The sequence below is a fragment of the Nothoprocta perdicaria genome, unplaced genomic scaffold (assembly GCF_003342845.1).
Source record: "Nothoprocta perdicaria isolate Ctin4 unplaced genomic scaffold, notPer1 scaffold_12, whole genome shotgun sequence".
Lineage (NCBI taxonomy): Eukaryota > Metazoa > Chordata > Aves > Tinamiformes > Tinamidae > Nothoprocta > Nothoprocta perdicaria.
Genome location: NW_020454316.1, coordinates 4,715,701 through 4,730,153, shown reverse-complemented (window position 1 = coordinate 4,730,153; position 14,453 = coordinate 4,715,701). Strand labels below are relative to the sequence as shown.

The following is a 14,453-nucleotide window of genomic DNA, read 5'->3' as shown; positions in this document are numbered from 1 at the left end:
GAGATATTTTTGACACCTTCAATCAATTGGAAATCTTGGAAATCTGGCATGGAGCTGAGGTAGGGCACAGCAAACCGCCTGCATCAGGCAGACAGCAGGAGGCAACTGAGCACTGAGTCTTCATCACCAAAAATAAATACATTAAAAATGTATATGAGCTGTTACTAAGAAGGCTCCTGTTGTCCATGTGACTTGGGCAGAGCATAGAAATTTAAGAATGCCCCGTGGCAGATAACGGGGCCTTTCCCTGGAGGTCTGTCTGCTTGCCACCTGTTTCTGGTCATTTTCTGCTGGAGAAGGACAGTGTCTGCATCCATGTGCCAGTTATCTATAGTGCTTTTCCTCGGATCTCTAATGACACAGCAAACATTACTGCATTTTGCTTCTTAAGCTCTCTTTAGACATGCGAATTTATTAATGCATCCCATTTTATGGTCAGAGGGAGAAAAGAGACCAGCAGTTTGAAGGCCATGGACTCCCTGCTGGAGATTCCGCAGGAGTCCAGGATTGCTTCTTCCATTCTCATGCACGTACTGCTGTAGAAATGTAAGGCGAGTGCACATCATGATCTCAATTACTGCAGAAAATCAATGACTGTGCTGCCCAATCCTTTGACAAGGAAAACAGCCCAAAATACCGCAGTTTTATACTTTTATTATTATTTATTTGAGCATTTTCTTAGTACTGTTCTTTTTAAAATGCTTAAATGCCTTTGCCTAGACCAAAAGGAGGCTGCTTTTTACAATAATTGTGTTTATCTGAAGTTAATTTATGGAGAAAATGCTTAAGATCCGCAGAGCATTAGAAATGTTTCCCACTCCTCTGGAAAACTAGACACACAGTGTTTCAGGACATCCATTAATAATCCGTGCTCTTGGGAGCGCCTAGCTATCAAAGTGCTGGGTTGCTTTATTAGTTTACAGGTTATTACTTCTCTAGTTTAGATTTCTCTCTTGTATCTTTTATGATGCAGAATATAGACTACGCGCTGGAACCTCAGGTGCAGCCGGGCTCTGCTCTGCGCAGCCAAGGAGAGAGGAAAGGAATTAGTTTGCTCCCTGATGCAGGAGCTGCTGGGGAATTGCTTTGGCCCGCGTTGTAAACTGGCTACGCGAAGCAGAGCTGCCTCTGGCCAGAGGAGAGCAGAGCTGCTCTTCCTCCTCCTGATACCGCAGCAAGGTCAGGGCACGGTGGTGGTGTGGGGTCTCTTCCGAGGCCAGCGCTCTCTCCGTGGAGCTGCTGGTCTGGAGGGGAAGGAGAGGAGCCAGGAATTCACCCCATGGGGTTTTCGAGCAGCTCCCGGTGGGTTTGGATGGAGTCTGAGAGTGCTCAGAACGCACTGCTCTTAGGGAAGCCACGGAGCACATCCGAGGCTGTTCCCGAGGTTCAGCTCCAGCCCGGCACTCTGGTGGCCCCGGCGCGCTGCGGGGAGCTGCTTTGGCACTGCAGCCTTGGACCTGGATCTCCAGGCAGGAGCCGAGCCTGCCGGGGCAGCATCCAGCTGCTGGAAACCAATCCTGGTTTCTGGATTCTAGGGAGATTTGTGCTGGACGCAGGTCTGGGGCTGCCAGGCAGGACCAAAAGTGAACAATTTCTGCGCATGGACAGAAAGCAAGCCGTGAAATGGGCTTCCAGTGAAATCCGTGAATTTCCAGTGAAATGGGCTTCCAGGGAAGCCTGAGGTCAGAGCGAGCAGCTGAGGGGCTGGACACATCCAGGACTGGGTGACTGGGAAAAGATTTGAGAGTTAAAGCTCTGAGGCTTTCCCTAGATATGCTCACATTTGGAGGGAAGCTGAGGGGCTTCTTGCTCTTTTGTGAATTGGGACATCTTCTGTGCTCCCTAGGTTAATGAATAATATCATTTCTTATTCTAAGAGAGGAGTCTAAGAACTTTGTTCTGTCCTTAAGTTATTCACATATCTTTTGTTGTATGGGGCATCTATTTCATCCATTTGTTGCTTTAGGAAGCTAAGCCAATCCATCAGGCATTGCAGGCCTACTCCAGGCAATTTTTTTTCTGTTGATTAAACCTTGTTTTCAGAGTAGAATTCAGCTTGAAACAAACAAACAACAGCAACAACAAAAGTCTTTTGACGAGAACTAAATACAAAGCTCAAAACCCAAATTGTTCCATTTCTATACAGTCTTCAGCCTGCCCTTAGGTGCACATCGGAAATTGAGATCCTGGATGTGATTGCGTGCCCGAGACTGTTGAATCACGCTGTTGTCTCATTTTCCTGCATTTGCAACTCGGTGAGGAAAGGATATGGGAATGGCTGTTATTGCCTGTGCAAATAAGAAGTACCCTTGTGTGGTCACTAGGATATTTTCCTGCAGAAGCTTGAGGCACAGGGTAGAGTTTTGAAACCCGGCAGTGATCCAGCGTGTTCTGGCTGGGCCTGGAAGCGTCTAAGTAGTAATTTGACTAGAGCTCTTTGGAAATTTTCCTTCAGTTCTAGCAGTCTATAAATAGAGGAGTACTCCAGCCCTTACAATGCTTTGTTGTGCTGTGTCACTTGTGCTTTCCGAGCTGCTGTGCAGAGAGGGGAAGGAGGATGGGATGAGAAATGGGCTGCTGGGGTGCAGGGGCGGTTTCAGGAGGGGCTGCTGCTGGGATTGCAGAACCTGGCGGAAGGGAGACGAGTCACACATAGGCAGGGGCTCTGCTGAAAACAATTTCCTACGTGTTTGATCTATATGTAGTTTACTTATACTCGGTGCCTTTGAAACCAGTAGATCCTGTATTTCTCAGCAAAAGGTATCCGAAAATGATTTCAACGGTCACTGAAAGGAAAATTACATTTTTTGAAGTATGTGAAATACATCTCCAGAATAGCTCCAGTCTACCTAAAAAAGCACCAGGCAGCTAGAAGAGTCAGGATTACGTGAACTCAATTTGTTGCAGTCTAATGATAATTTTAGCCTTGATATTTATCATAAGATAACAGCTGGCTGTCCTGGGCACCGTAGCCAGAGGGTACAGAGCAGAGAGAATCAGCACGATCCAAGACTGAATCTGAGGCCCGTTGACATAATTTTTGTGTGTCAAGTAACAGCTCTGCATTGATCACGACCATGGCAGCACCTGTGGACGGTATCGTCCATCACCAGATCCACCCAAAGAACAGCAAAGGGGCCACATTTCTGGAACGGCTGAAGAAATTATTTTCCACGGATCAGAAAAGACAGCAGTAATCACCATAAAGCTCACTGTAGTTTATGCAGGGATTTCTCAGCTGCTTGTGGTGGTCTGTCAGATGAAAGACAGCGTGCAAATGGAGTGGATCATAAAAATAATTGTAGCATAGCTTCCAAGAGCAGAATTCATATTCCTCTTGCTGCCCAGATGTGTGAAAATACAGAAAAGGAGAACAGAGCTGTTGCAGAAGCAGCAAGAGAAAATCGAGGTATTAGTATGATACTAATAGTGTAGTCAGGTGTATAAATCACTTGAGTCTGACATCCAATTAAATAGTGTTGTTTTCTAGAATTCACCCGTAGTAAAAATGATGTGTCTTGATGAGACAAATGTTTTGTGCACTGGCAGCAATATATTAGCTCTTCTTTCAACTGAGAAAACAATTAAGAACTTAGTTGAAAAGGGCATATTTTCTCCATAGCCACTGATCCCTAAAAGTCTGGAAATAATAAAGTGTTTCTAATAGTTGCTCATTATTATACACTTGAAAGGGGAAAAATCCATTGTCTCATTATGTGCCAGACAGTTATGAGGTTGCACAGGGAATATTTGGAAATGTAGGATACATACAATCAAATATTTTCAACTTTGACAATGTATCATCATTTGCAGTTGATAATGCTACTGATAACGTTGGGAGATATCAATGCACGCAGTGGAAAATGAGAATAAATATTTGCTTTTAATTCCTATATGGCATAAATAACATCTAAGTATGCAGTAGAAAAGTCACAATTTGATTTTGAGGCTTGTGGAACAGAAGTTTCACAATTACAGGAGATAATCGTTTTGCCCAGTTTAAATATGTGGGAACATTCAGGCAACTGCTAGTGAAGTGGGAGTCTCTTTGCTTTGCAAATGAAACAGTAGAAAAAGGATTTGGGGTGTTAGAAATCACTTTTGAATATTAGGTGAAGATTGCCCCAGTCTGATTTTTAAGTTCTCCACTGCTGTTGAAGAAGGGCATAGTCAAAATGCCTGAAATCTGAATACACAGTACATTGATTTTTTTTTTGTCATCTAATCAAAATTAAAATACTCTCCAGTGCTGAGGTTTAGAACATTAAACATTAATTATGTTGTAAATCACGGCAAAGAATGAGCAACGTATTGAGCAAACATGCCAGGCCTGCATAAAGACGCACCATGACAAGGCAAAAGAATGTAAAGAGATGGATCTCCTCCAGCATTACGTACAAGTTCTGGGATCCCTCTCTTCATCTGCCTACGCTAACCTGATTCAGTTACTGTCTCCGAGAAATCTGAGATTTTAGGAAACTGGAAGCCTTACTGAGGAACTTATATAGAGGATGTAATGACATTTCCAGGACTGGAAACAGATTGATAAAGAGTAGAAATTCGAAAGATTTGAGAACCTTGCATACATACTCCAGGAATTTGCAATTAGAAATATTTCAGTGTTTATCTGCAAATCCTAGTTATCTCCATTGCTTAAAACTAGCAGAATTCACTAGGTCTGTTCCTGTCTCTAGAGAGTAATAGAATAAATATTTTCTTCTGGAGGCAGGTTTAACATTTCAGAAGTCTAAAAAATGTTGAGTTGGTTAAAGTTGAGGTTTAAATTAAAGTTAATTTCAAATGAATGCATAAAGAATTTTGTGAACCAACATAAAAAATGAAAAAGTACTGAAATTGTTTGTAAGCACCATTCTAAGTAATGAACTGAAGTTTGTGATAATTGAATTGTACATTTGATGGGCAATGCAAATATACTTTTAGGAGAAAAATACAATTATATACTAAGGAAAATGGCATTCAAATAAATGACATTGAAATAAAGCATTTCCTTTTATTTTTTTTTTTCAGGTGCTTATCTGCTATTTCTACCCAAAAAAAGAGATGATCATCAAGTGGACAAATCATGAAGTTTTTAAGCTCCATCTTGGAACTAACATTTGAATATCCCGTAAGGAAATCAATGTCATTTTCCTGCTCTCTCTTCTATCTCTGAAAGTGATGTCCTGCGTAGGCCATCCTCTGCACTTTACTTACAATTCCTCTTTTATTTCTCTAGGCAACTCTAGGCTGAGCTCCTGTTGTTGCTCTTAGCTTGATCTAAGCTTCCTTCCCGGGCTTCTCCAAGAGCTTTTTGGAACCACTTTGCCCTGAAACCCTGAGATCAGAGGAGAACACTGGGGGATTAGGTTTAAACTTGTTAAACTGAATTAACACTCCTACCACATGATTCTGGCCTGTGCCAGTCCTTCTAATCTTGTTCAGAGTTTAGGATAATTTGTTTAGTAGTGCCGATCAGCTGGAGGTTAATTCAATTGGACTTTGGTTATTTATTCATGCCCGGATTTGCTAAGTGTCACAGCAGATACATGAGGTCTCTGTTACAGTTATGAGACGGCTTCATTAGTGTGATGGAGAGTCCATCTGGATGGCTTCCTTTCCTCACTGCAATAACTGGCTGTCAAGGCTCTCTCCAGTGGAAGAAATCCTTATATAATGTCTCTGTTTCATTTGTGTCATAAGTGTATTGATTGCAACTTAAAATACACTTCTCTGATTGCTGGGATTGCCAATAATCGTACTCAGGGTTCTCAGTAGTATTCCTGCTCTGTTTTTTAAGTTATTAGCGTTTATAAAGCACAAGTATATTTAAAAAGTAGGTTTTTTATTAATAATGCAGCATCACCCTGTATTTTGGTCTCAGAGAACTTCAGGGTCCACTTTAACCATCAATGAAATGCTGCCATCTCTGGGGTGGGACAAACTCAGTCTTTTACCCTGTCCAGAATTAATTATTCAGAAATGGAAGACAAGAAGGAAGAAGCAAATCGCATCCTGCTGAAGTCTCTGGAGGATTTTAGGTTGGCAGAGCGTTGCTACTCAAGCTGGAATGTGGCCAGGACACCAGGATTAATGTTAGCACAAAATGCCGCTTGATTGCAAGTGTTCGGATAACCTTGGATGAAAGTCTTATCTGAAAAGAGGCTCTTCTCACAGAATAGGGCTCCCTGGTATTGGCTGGGACTTTGGTTCAAGGTTGACTCAGAGAAAAAAATTTGCTTTTGGCTTCAGCAGTTTTTGAACTGGGCAGCTCTTGAATGGGTAACAGATCTCCCCTTCACAGCCTGGAGCACAGCAAATAGTTTCCCAGTGAGGATTCTCTGCCATAGACTGATGTCTCTTTTTAGACATGCTGTGATTAGATGTTTCCTGATATATCATGCAAACATTACAAATAGGAGCCTGAAGCAATGCTGGTTGACGAAAGGTCCTAAAGATTGGAAGCCAGGAAAAATGTTCAATACGGAGAAGGCACTGGGCCAAGCCAAGCTCCTGCTGCCACATAAAGGTGGAATTGCTGCTTATGTCAGGCAGTTAACTCTGAGCAAGTGAGACGAACCCCTTCCTTATTTCTTCACCCCTCTATATGTTTCTACACACAGTTCTCTAGTATGTGTTATGGCTGGTATCTAGGTGATACCCAATGAAAGCTTTGATGATTAACAGCAGCACTGATCCACTGCTTGTTCTCTTGCTCTCCATTTTTCAATTAAGTTGTAAGCCGTTTTTTTTTGAAGAGCAACCATTAACTTTCAAGGAGTGAGAAATGTTCTCACATCTTTGGCTCTCTTCAGAAGCCCCTTTCACAGTTACAGAGTGTGAAATATGGTTTCCAACAGAATAATGCTCCCAAACCAGCTGGGACCTGCATTACAACTCAGCATTCTTTGCAGGAGTGTATTTGGTGTTGGCTTGGAAGCCGAGTCAGAGCTTTTGAGAAAGAGATTTTGTCTACACATAAGATAAATACGTAAGAGTGCTTATCTATACAACAGAACGACAAGGATCTCAACGGTGACACAGAAGCTGGATAGACCTGGCCTACAAGGCAGATATGTCACCTTTGTCACCAGGCAGGTGATCATTTGTCATTACTGTTATGGATGTGTGTGCATGAATTTGACCTAGACTGTTTGGTGTGGAGCTCTTCTCCATCTTACCTGATGACAGAAATGTCTCAGATTTCCCTCAGCTTCCATGGAAGCCTCTGATTATCCCATCTTCCTCAGCCCAGCCTACCCATTCCTCTGCTACAGTGTATCGTATATGAGCCAAAATATGATTCCCCCGAGAATTCACTTAATATTTCTTCTCCCTGTATTCATTGTTTTTCATTTATAGATTAACCAGCATCTGAGATGCTCAACGCTTTCCTTAACTTTGCTTTGACAAGATAAACTTTTAAATTAAACATTTTCATTTCCCTCTCCTTCTATTTGAGGGATATTGTATAATTTCATATTAAAAAAAAAAGCAGCAGCAAACAGAGAAGTAATCACAGATGCATTTTGCTGAGGAGAGATAGATGGCCTGACATAAAGGATTGAACACACTATTCTGCAGATATCCCTGCTCCTGACAAAACGGGCCAAATTTATTCTTTGTGTAATTCCACTGGGAACAAACCAGGCTCAGGGCTCTAAGGAAGACCACGTGGTGACATTTTATTTCATCGAGTCCCGGGAACATTGAATATGCTCTTGATATGCAAGAGGAGGCTGAAATCTGCAATCAGCTCCACGAGTGTAATTGAATCTGAGTCAGGAGAAGTGACACCTGCGTGATGAAGAAGGGCATTCATTATCCTCTGTTCAGGTCTGTACCATCCTCGGCGTGTGGACGTGGTTCAGCACGTACTATCTCAAGCAGCGAGAGATCACGGTATCATGCTCCAAATCTCATTTCCTATCTATATTTCTGCTGTGTGCCACCATCTCCATGCCATGCTGACAAGTGCATAAGCATAAGCCATCATATCTCAATATCTGCTATATGCATGTGCATCAGCAAACAGATGCACGTTGGCCTTATGAATATGGATGGACCACAACATGTAGCACAACCTTCACGTCAGACTCGCTTTCCTTCATGTCCCTGTGCTGTTTTGGGGCCATCTGTGTCAATAAAGGCCCAAAACTGGGTTACTGCAGGTAGCGATGGTGCAGCTGTGAGATCTGCAGTGTTGTGCCTTTCACACACATACTCTGCATGCCCCCAACCTTTGAGCAAAAGACTAAAAGTCTCACAGGTGGTAGAGGAATAGAAAAAGAGAGGCCTTACATGGCCTTTAGCCTCCACCATCAGAGGCAATGCAGGACGTGAAAATGCCCAGATGATCCTATCATGCTGCCATTAGGACTTGTCCTTCTGGGGATGGTGCAGTGAAGAGCTACTAAGAGAAACTGTCAGAGATTTCTGTTGGAAGTCTCATTTTGACATAGCAGACTCTATTGTTTTGATCACTCACCTTTTAAAAGTAACTTTAAGATTGCAGTGTCCTGCTTTGATGACTCTTGGAACAAAGCTGCAGTTTCCATGTCATTTTTTCATCCACGCTTTATTTTACAAAGTGGCAATGAAAAGATTTGATTCACCTAAACCACCTATGGGATGTGCCAGTTTTGGGAAAACTTGCAAAATGTCCTTCTCCTTTAGAAGAGGGAAGCACGATACAGTAACAGGTAAAAGGAGAGGATTCAGTCCAGCCCATTTGTCCTTGGATCCAAGGTTGGAGCTCCATGTTCCCTTCCTAAGACTCTGTGTGGCTTCAGGGATGAGAGATGAGCAATTCTCACGCTTCTCCATGTTCTTCTTGCTTTGTCTTGTACCTTTGGTTGCACCAAGGTTTGGTCTTCAGCCAAGAGGCAACTTCTTAGAAGAGGAAGGCTGCTCGAGGTCTCAAAGGCAGGAAGGCACAAGATCTCCCCTGCAGGATGGGAAGCAAGTTTATCCTGCAAAACGTTCTCTGAAGAATGGCCATGGTGAGCTTTGGAGAGAAATCTTGAGCTCAAAGGGAGGAGATAGTGACGTGTGTGAAGGTGAGGAGAGGAAATATCTAATTTTAACAGGTTGAAAGCAGCAGTGGAGGGGCTCTACCCAAAGCTGGGGGTTTGGGTCACAGGTATCTTGAAGACAAGGTGAGTTGTGTCAAGTGGAAGGCACCCTCCCATTTCTTTCTTCTTGATAAGGCTTTGAGGGAGCCTTATCAAAACCTTTCCCATATAATATACATGTAAATGCACACATATACATGCAAACACACTCACACACACACATTCAATCTCATGCCACTGGAAGCAAGAGAACAAAAGTATTGCAAAAGTCAGCTGGATCCTCCAGAGAGAGTGATGCAAAATATGTATCCAATAAAGCTCTTCTGATGATACCCATAAATACAGAGCTGAAGTGCTGGCCCTGCTGTCCTCTCCAGTGCCATCCCACCAGAGCTATGTAGCTCACATCCTGAGTCATCCCCAAGGAGAGCAATAGATGTTGTGCACTTGAAATGGTTTAATTTCTAACTGGCCCAAGCACAGTTTATCCCTCCTCCATCAGGCAAGAGGAAGATGGAGAATTTTAATATCTTCTAGTAAGATCATGGGACCTCTGAGTCCAGCTTTATTCAGTGCAGTTGGTGCATTTTACTGGTTCTGTGCCCAAAACTGCAAGTAGGGGAGAAGCTGGGCTCTCAGATTGCACCAGCAGAAGAGAATGGCAGTGTCTGTGCAGAAAGCTGCCCTGTTCTGGAGTTCTGGTTCAGATATAGGACCTTGAGATCTCTGTTTTCAGCTATGGGACACCCTGCTGAAGCTTATGAAGTTATAGGAAGGCACTCAGGTGGCCTGATTTCCAAAGGTAGTGATGTGTTCTCACCTCAAGCAGCAGATCTTCAATCTGGCACTTTCTTCAATTTACCCTAGACTCCAACCAAGACTTTCTACATCCATTCCTTGCCCAGGGCTGTGTTTTAGCTGTGTTTTCCAGGCAAATGGAGGCAGGAAGCTCTCCAGCTCTGCTGGCCATTCTGAACCAATTCTCCCTGTCATCAGAGAAGGGATTTCTCTTGGAGAAATCTGCTGTCACCGGGAATGGGATAAACAACTGATGGCTGCTGTTGTAGGACAAGATCCTTGGAGTACAACAGGTCTCCTCTATGATGGAACTGAAAAGCAGGAAAAATCTATAGGGCAGCCTGCTACTGTGAGATGGCTTGCCTTTGAACACAAACGAGAAATACATTTTCAAAGAGTGTGCAATCCACAAGCACTAAGCATATAAAATGAGATAATCAGATGCCTGAATTACCAACTCATCAGAGGCTGGAAGGGACTGCAGTAATACAAGCAGTAGTATATTGTCAGTTTGTATTGTACACTTGGAACAGCAAGGATCATGTTTGTTTGAAATTAAGAATAACCTGAAGCGGGCAAATAAGCCACCAGCGTACCACGTCGTTGAGAGAAAGACGATTTATGCTTGGCATTAATCAATACTCCTCTATGTCTTCTAATTGAGTCGGCCCAGCCTCCGTCCAGGATGTGACAGTGATAACCGAACTCCTCTTCCCACTTGATGGATGTAACTGTGCTGCAGCTGTAAATAGAGAAGGCACCAAAAATGGCTTTAGTTTGTCCTCATGCTTGGGCACAAATGCTGCAGAACATCGTGCTGGCAGGCAGGCTGTGGGCACTGGTGCTGTCTGGCCAGGGACAACCCAAGGACTTGGCCTGTGGAGGGCATCTTCTCCCCAGTGCTCAACTCCCTTGCAAGCCTGTGGAGCAAGGATGTTCTGAACAACAAAACGACCATTTCTGGTGGCTTTCTGAACAGTTTGGCACGTATCCTGTCTCTTAAAACAGTCTTTTAAAAGTACCTCAGGGCCAAAGGCACTGAGTGAGTTGATTAGCACTGCCCAGTGCTTGGGGGTCTGCAGCTGAAACACGTTGTTGTTCCTTTCGTGTCCAAGGTCCTCGCTTATATGGACGAATTTGCAACAATTGTTGGATTCATGACTGGGAAAGGGTTGAATGTGGGGACCCAGCGCTTTCATCTGGTCTGTGTCCAAGCCGGCCACAGGCACCCGCAACTTCCTTCTCCGGATCTTGGCACTTCCCAACTGTATTTCTGTCCCTCAGCTCTGGCTGGAGGCACATCCAGACTAAGATGAAAGATTTTCCTTTTCCCCCTTGAAATTGCTTCTTGTGTTCTCCACTGAAGCTCTTCACTTGTTTTTTTGTTGAAAGATGAGTCAAAATCCTGGCCTATTCATGTTTCACATCATGTGCACATGAATCGGTATTTCACATCCTAGGGAATCCTTAGGAAGCACCACTCTGGTCTCTTAACAGTCTTAATACAAACCACATTTTTCCCTTTTTTCTTCCTTTTTCCTTTTTGTCATAGGTAAGATTCATTTTTTTCTGGACATGAATCCATTGCCTGAGGTTTCTCAAATCTCTGCTCTGGGACACGGTGAAATCTTATCTCGGAGGCAGAACAGGAAGGGAAAAGTACACGAGGGGAGCTCTGACTCATGCAGAAATTGAAATGATGAAGCAGGCGCTGCTATTATGAAGACCCAGAGGTGTTCTCCCCTGGTGGAGAAGCGAAAGCCTGGGCTTTTCATCCTTGAAAGGCCTCCACACGTTTAAGCTCTGAATGCCAAATGAGGGTCGCGGTCTGGTGAGTTCTCTGCTTGCCTCCTAAGTCCCTGCGACGCCAGCAGCAGCGCAGCCCAGCCGAGGATCCCAGCGAGGGCAGCGGATTTAAGCCTCATCAGTAGAAGACCTGTTAAATCTTGAAGTGGTGCTGCCTTCTTCCCCGTGACGGAAACTTTAATGACTTTTTTCCTGGAGGGGCTGAATCTGAATGAAGGAAAATGAGGAGAAAATGCGCCTGATTTTTCTATTTTGATGAATGAGCTGAAGAAGGCACCTATGTGCCTGTCGTCATGAAAAGCTCCTTGTTCTGATGGAGCCTTAATGGATTTTTCAAAAGACTCTTTGAACGGCTCTCCCAGCTCGATTGGAAACAGTTATGTTTTGAAACTGGCGTCTTGCCATGTCTATTTATGTTTAATATTGCCTTCAGAAATAGCATCGCTTACATCTTTTTGCAGTATTCAGAGCAGCATGAGTTACACAGGACGATGAGCTGGCCGTGCCTCCGCTGAGCTAGGGAAAACGCTTGAGGGGAACCCGAACCAGCGGCAGTCGCCAGGGATGGGTGAAACTCCTGCTTTCCTCTCACTCACATTTCTGATACAACAGAAAGAAAAATCTGCCTGCTAGCAGGAGAGGAAAGTTTATGGTTCTTATGCTGCTAAGCCTCTTGGCATGGAGGCTCCCCAGTGCCCAATGTTATCTGCTCCAGAGGCTCTGTTAGAAACTTCTCTTTTGTGTCTAACCTGGATTGCCGTAAGTGCAATTTAAACCCCTGACATCTTGTCCTGTCTGCTACAGCCGAGGAGAACAGACTGTTCCCCTCCTCCTGGAGGTTATCTTTTAAAGGCCTTAAAGACTTAGCCGTTAAGCTAGGGGAGAGACAGGGCTAAAGTTCTTCCTCTGCCGTTTCTTCTTAAGCTCAGTAAAGGGAGAGACCCTTCCTTGAAAGGCACAGAGCTCAAGGACTTGTGTCTTTTCATAACAGGTAGCACCCGTGTCCTGAATCTGCTGTCATCCCAGCACCTTTCTGGAGAAGATGCCGCCGTTCATTCCCGTGTGGAGTTTGTGCGGACTGTGCCTCCTGCTGAAACGCAGCCCCTCGCTGTTGTCCCCACTTTGCATTTCACCTCCTTTCGGGGAGTCGTTTTGTGCCATCTGTGTTTAGCATTTGAAATTCTAGCCCTGTCCCTACAATGTCCTTGCCGTCGCTCCCGGCTCACGCTTGTCTGCATGCAGAATAAACCTGCTCCTTCCCCCGTCGGAGCTGGGGCTCGGACAACCGCTCAGCCCAGGCAGCGACGTGGACCCTGAACTGCTCCTAACAGCCCAGGGCTCTCCACCCCTCTGTGTGGGCTTTTCCCAGGGCTTTTCAACCTGTGAACCCCAAACCAAGGGGCAGAGACTCGTGACGCCCGGGCTGCAATGCAGCAACCTTTGCAGCGTGAGTGGAGGCCTCTCTCCATGCAGACCTCCATCCTCGGTGGCCACGTGCCTGCAGGGTGAGCAGGATGCCCAGTCATGTCCTCACTCCCAAGAAATCCATTATCAGGGACCATTTTTGCCTCTGAAATACCCTGAACTCTGCAAGCGCTGCATTGTTGTCTCCCCCAGTGCCAAATTCTCCTTAATGAGGCTTATCCAGCTTTTCCAGCATGGCTTAACATTGTCCAGCCAGTCCAGCCAGAGAAGATCCTTTATTTTGCTAACATAATTAATAGCAATAAGCTGTCCGTGGTGTGTGGTGATAATGGTATTGATGCTGTAATGCCCTGCAGACAGAGCTCAGGATTTCAAGAAAGTTTCCTTCTGTGTGCGGTGTTAGCAATTTCCCCAGCTCCCTTCCTGAACAGTTTCTCTATTTCACATCCTATGCAGGAGTTGTGCCTCCTGCTGTTTACATTAAAAATGCATTATACATGTGTTGAAAACATTGAGTTCTATGTTGCTGGCGAGGATGGAATCTGTTACATTTAAGAAGCGCTCTCCTATATTATTATCACTTTTGTTTAATTTAGCAGGATTATTTTGTCTAATTCCAGAGCTAGGGAAAGATTCCTGTAAATATTCTTCCCAGTAGCCAATTTCTTTACTGTGCAAACCTGTGTATAAGCTGCCTTGCTTATGAACTGCCACGTCACCCAGCTAAAATGCTCATTTCTCTCTCCCAGCTTTCTCTTGTGCTTTGGATCAGAAGTACACAAGGACAAGGTAATGCCATTTAAAAGAACTCTAAAAGGCTTCCTGCAGCCCAGGGGAGCTGGGATTTATGGCAGCAACAAGGCAGTGCTGGGCTGGGGGGGATGCTGAGGTTTCTAAACTCCCCAGAAGAAGATACACGACCTAGGAAAATGTGGGATTTGGCATCTCTGCACCTGTAGCAAAAAGATGTTCAAATGCACTGCACCATTCCACAGTTCTATAAATAAGCCTAGGAGGGATTTTCTATGGGACTCACTGCTGTCATATCAAAGCACCTTACTGTACAAACAGAGTGTGGCAGGACTGGGAATTAAACCCGTATCTCTCAGACCCAGAGCTTTAACTACGTGGGCATTTTTCTTCTGGATAATGTAACTCGATATGGGTAAATTAGAGGCCTGAAATGAAAAGCAGCAAGAGGGGGGCAATGGCACAGAAGGACAGAAATGATGGCTGCAAGTTGAGCTCAGAGCATCTGAAGCAAGTGAGGTGGAAGGAGGAAGGGAGGGAGAAAGGGAAGAAGGGAAGGAGGGAAAGAAGAAGGGAGGGAGGGAAAGAAGAAAGGGAGGGAGG

At 44.4% G+C, this 14,453-nt stretch overlaps 1 long non-coding RNA gene across 2 annotated transcripts; it reads left to right on the top strand.

Annotated features, from left to right (window-relative positions):
- The first annotated feature begins 13 nt into the window (after positions 1-13).
- On the top strand, positions 14-12,681 carry LOC112959769. 2 transcript variants are annotated; one of them, XR_003251667.1, is made up of 3 exons: positions 14-59; positions 5,029-5,128; positions 12,667-12,681. It is a non-coding gene; the product is annotated as an uncharacterized LOC112959769 (long non-coding RNA). The 2 variants fall into 2 exon arrangements; XR_003251666.1 differs by lacking the exon at positions 12,667-12,681 and adding an exon at positions 5,237-5,285.
- Positions 12,682-14,453: the final 1,772 nt, after the last annotated feature.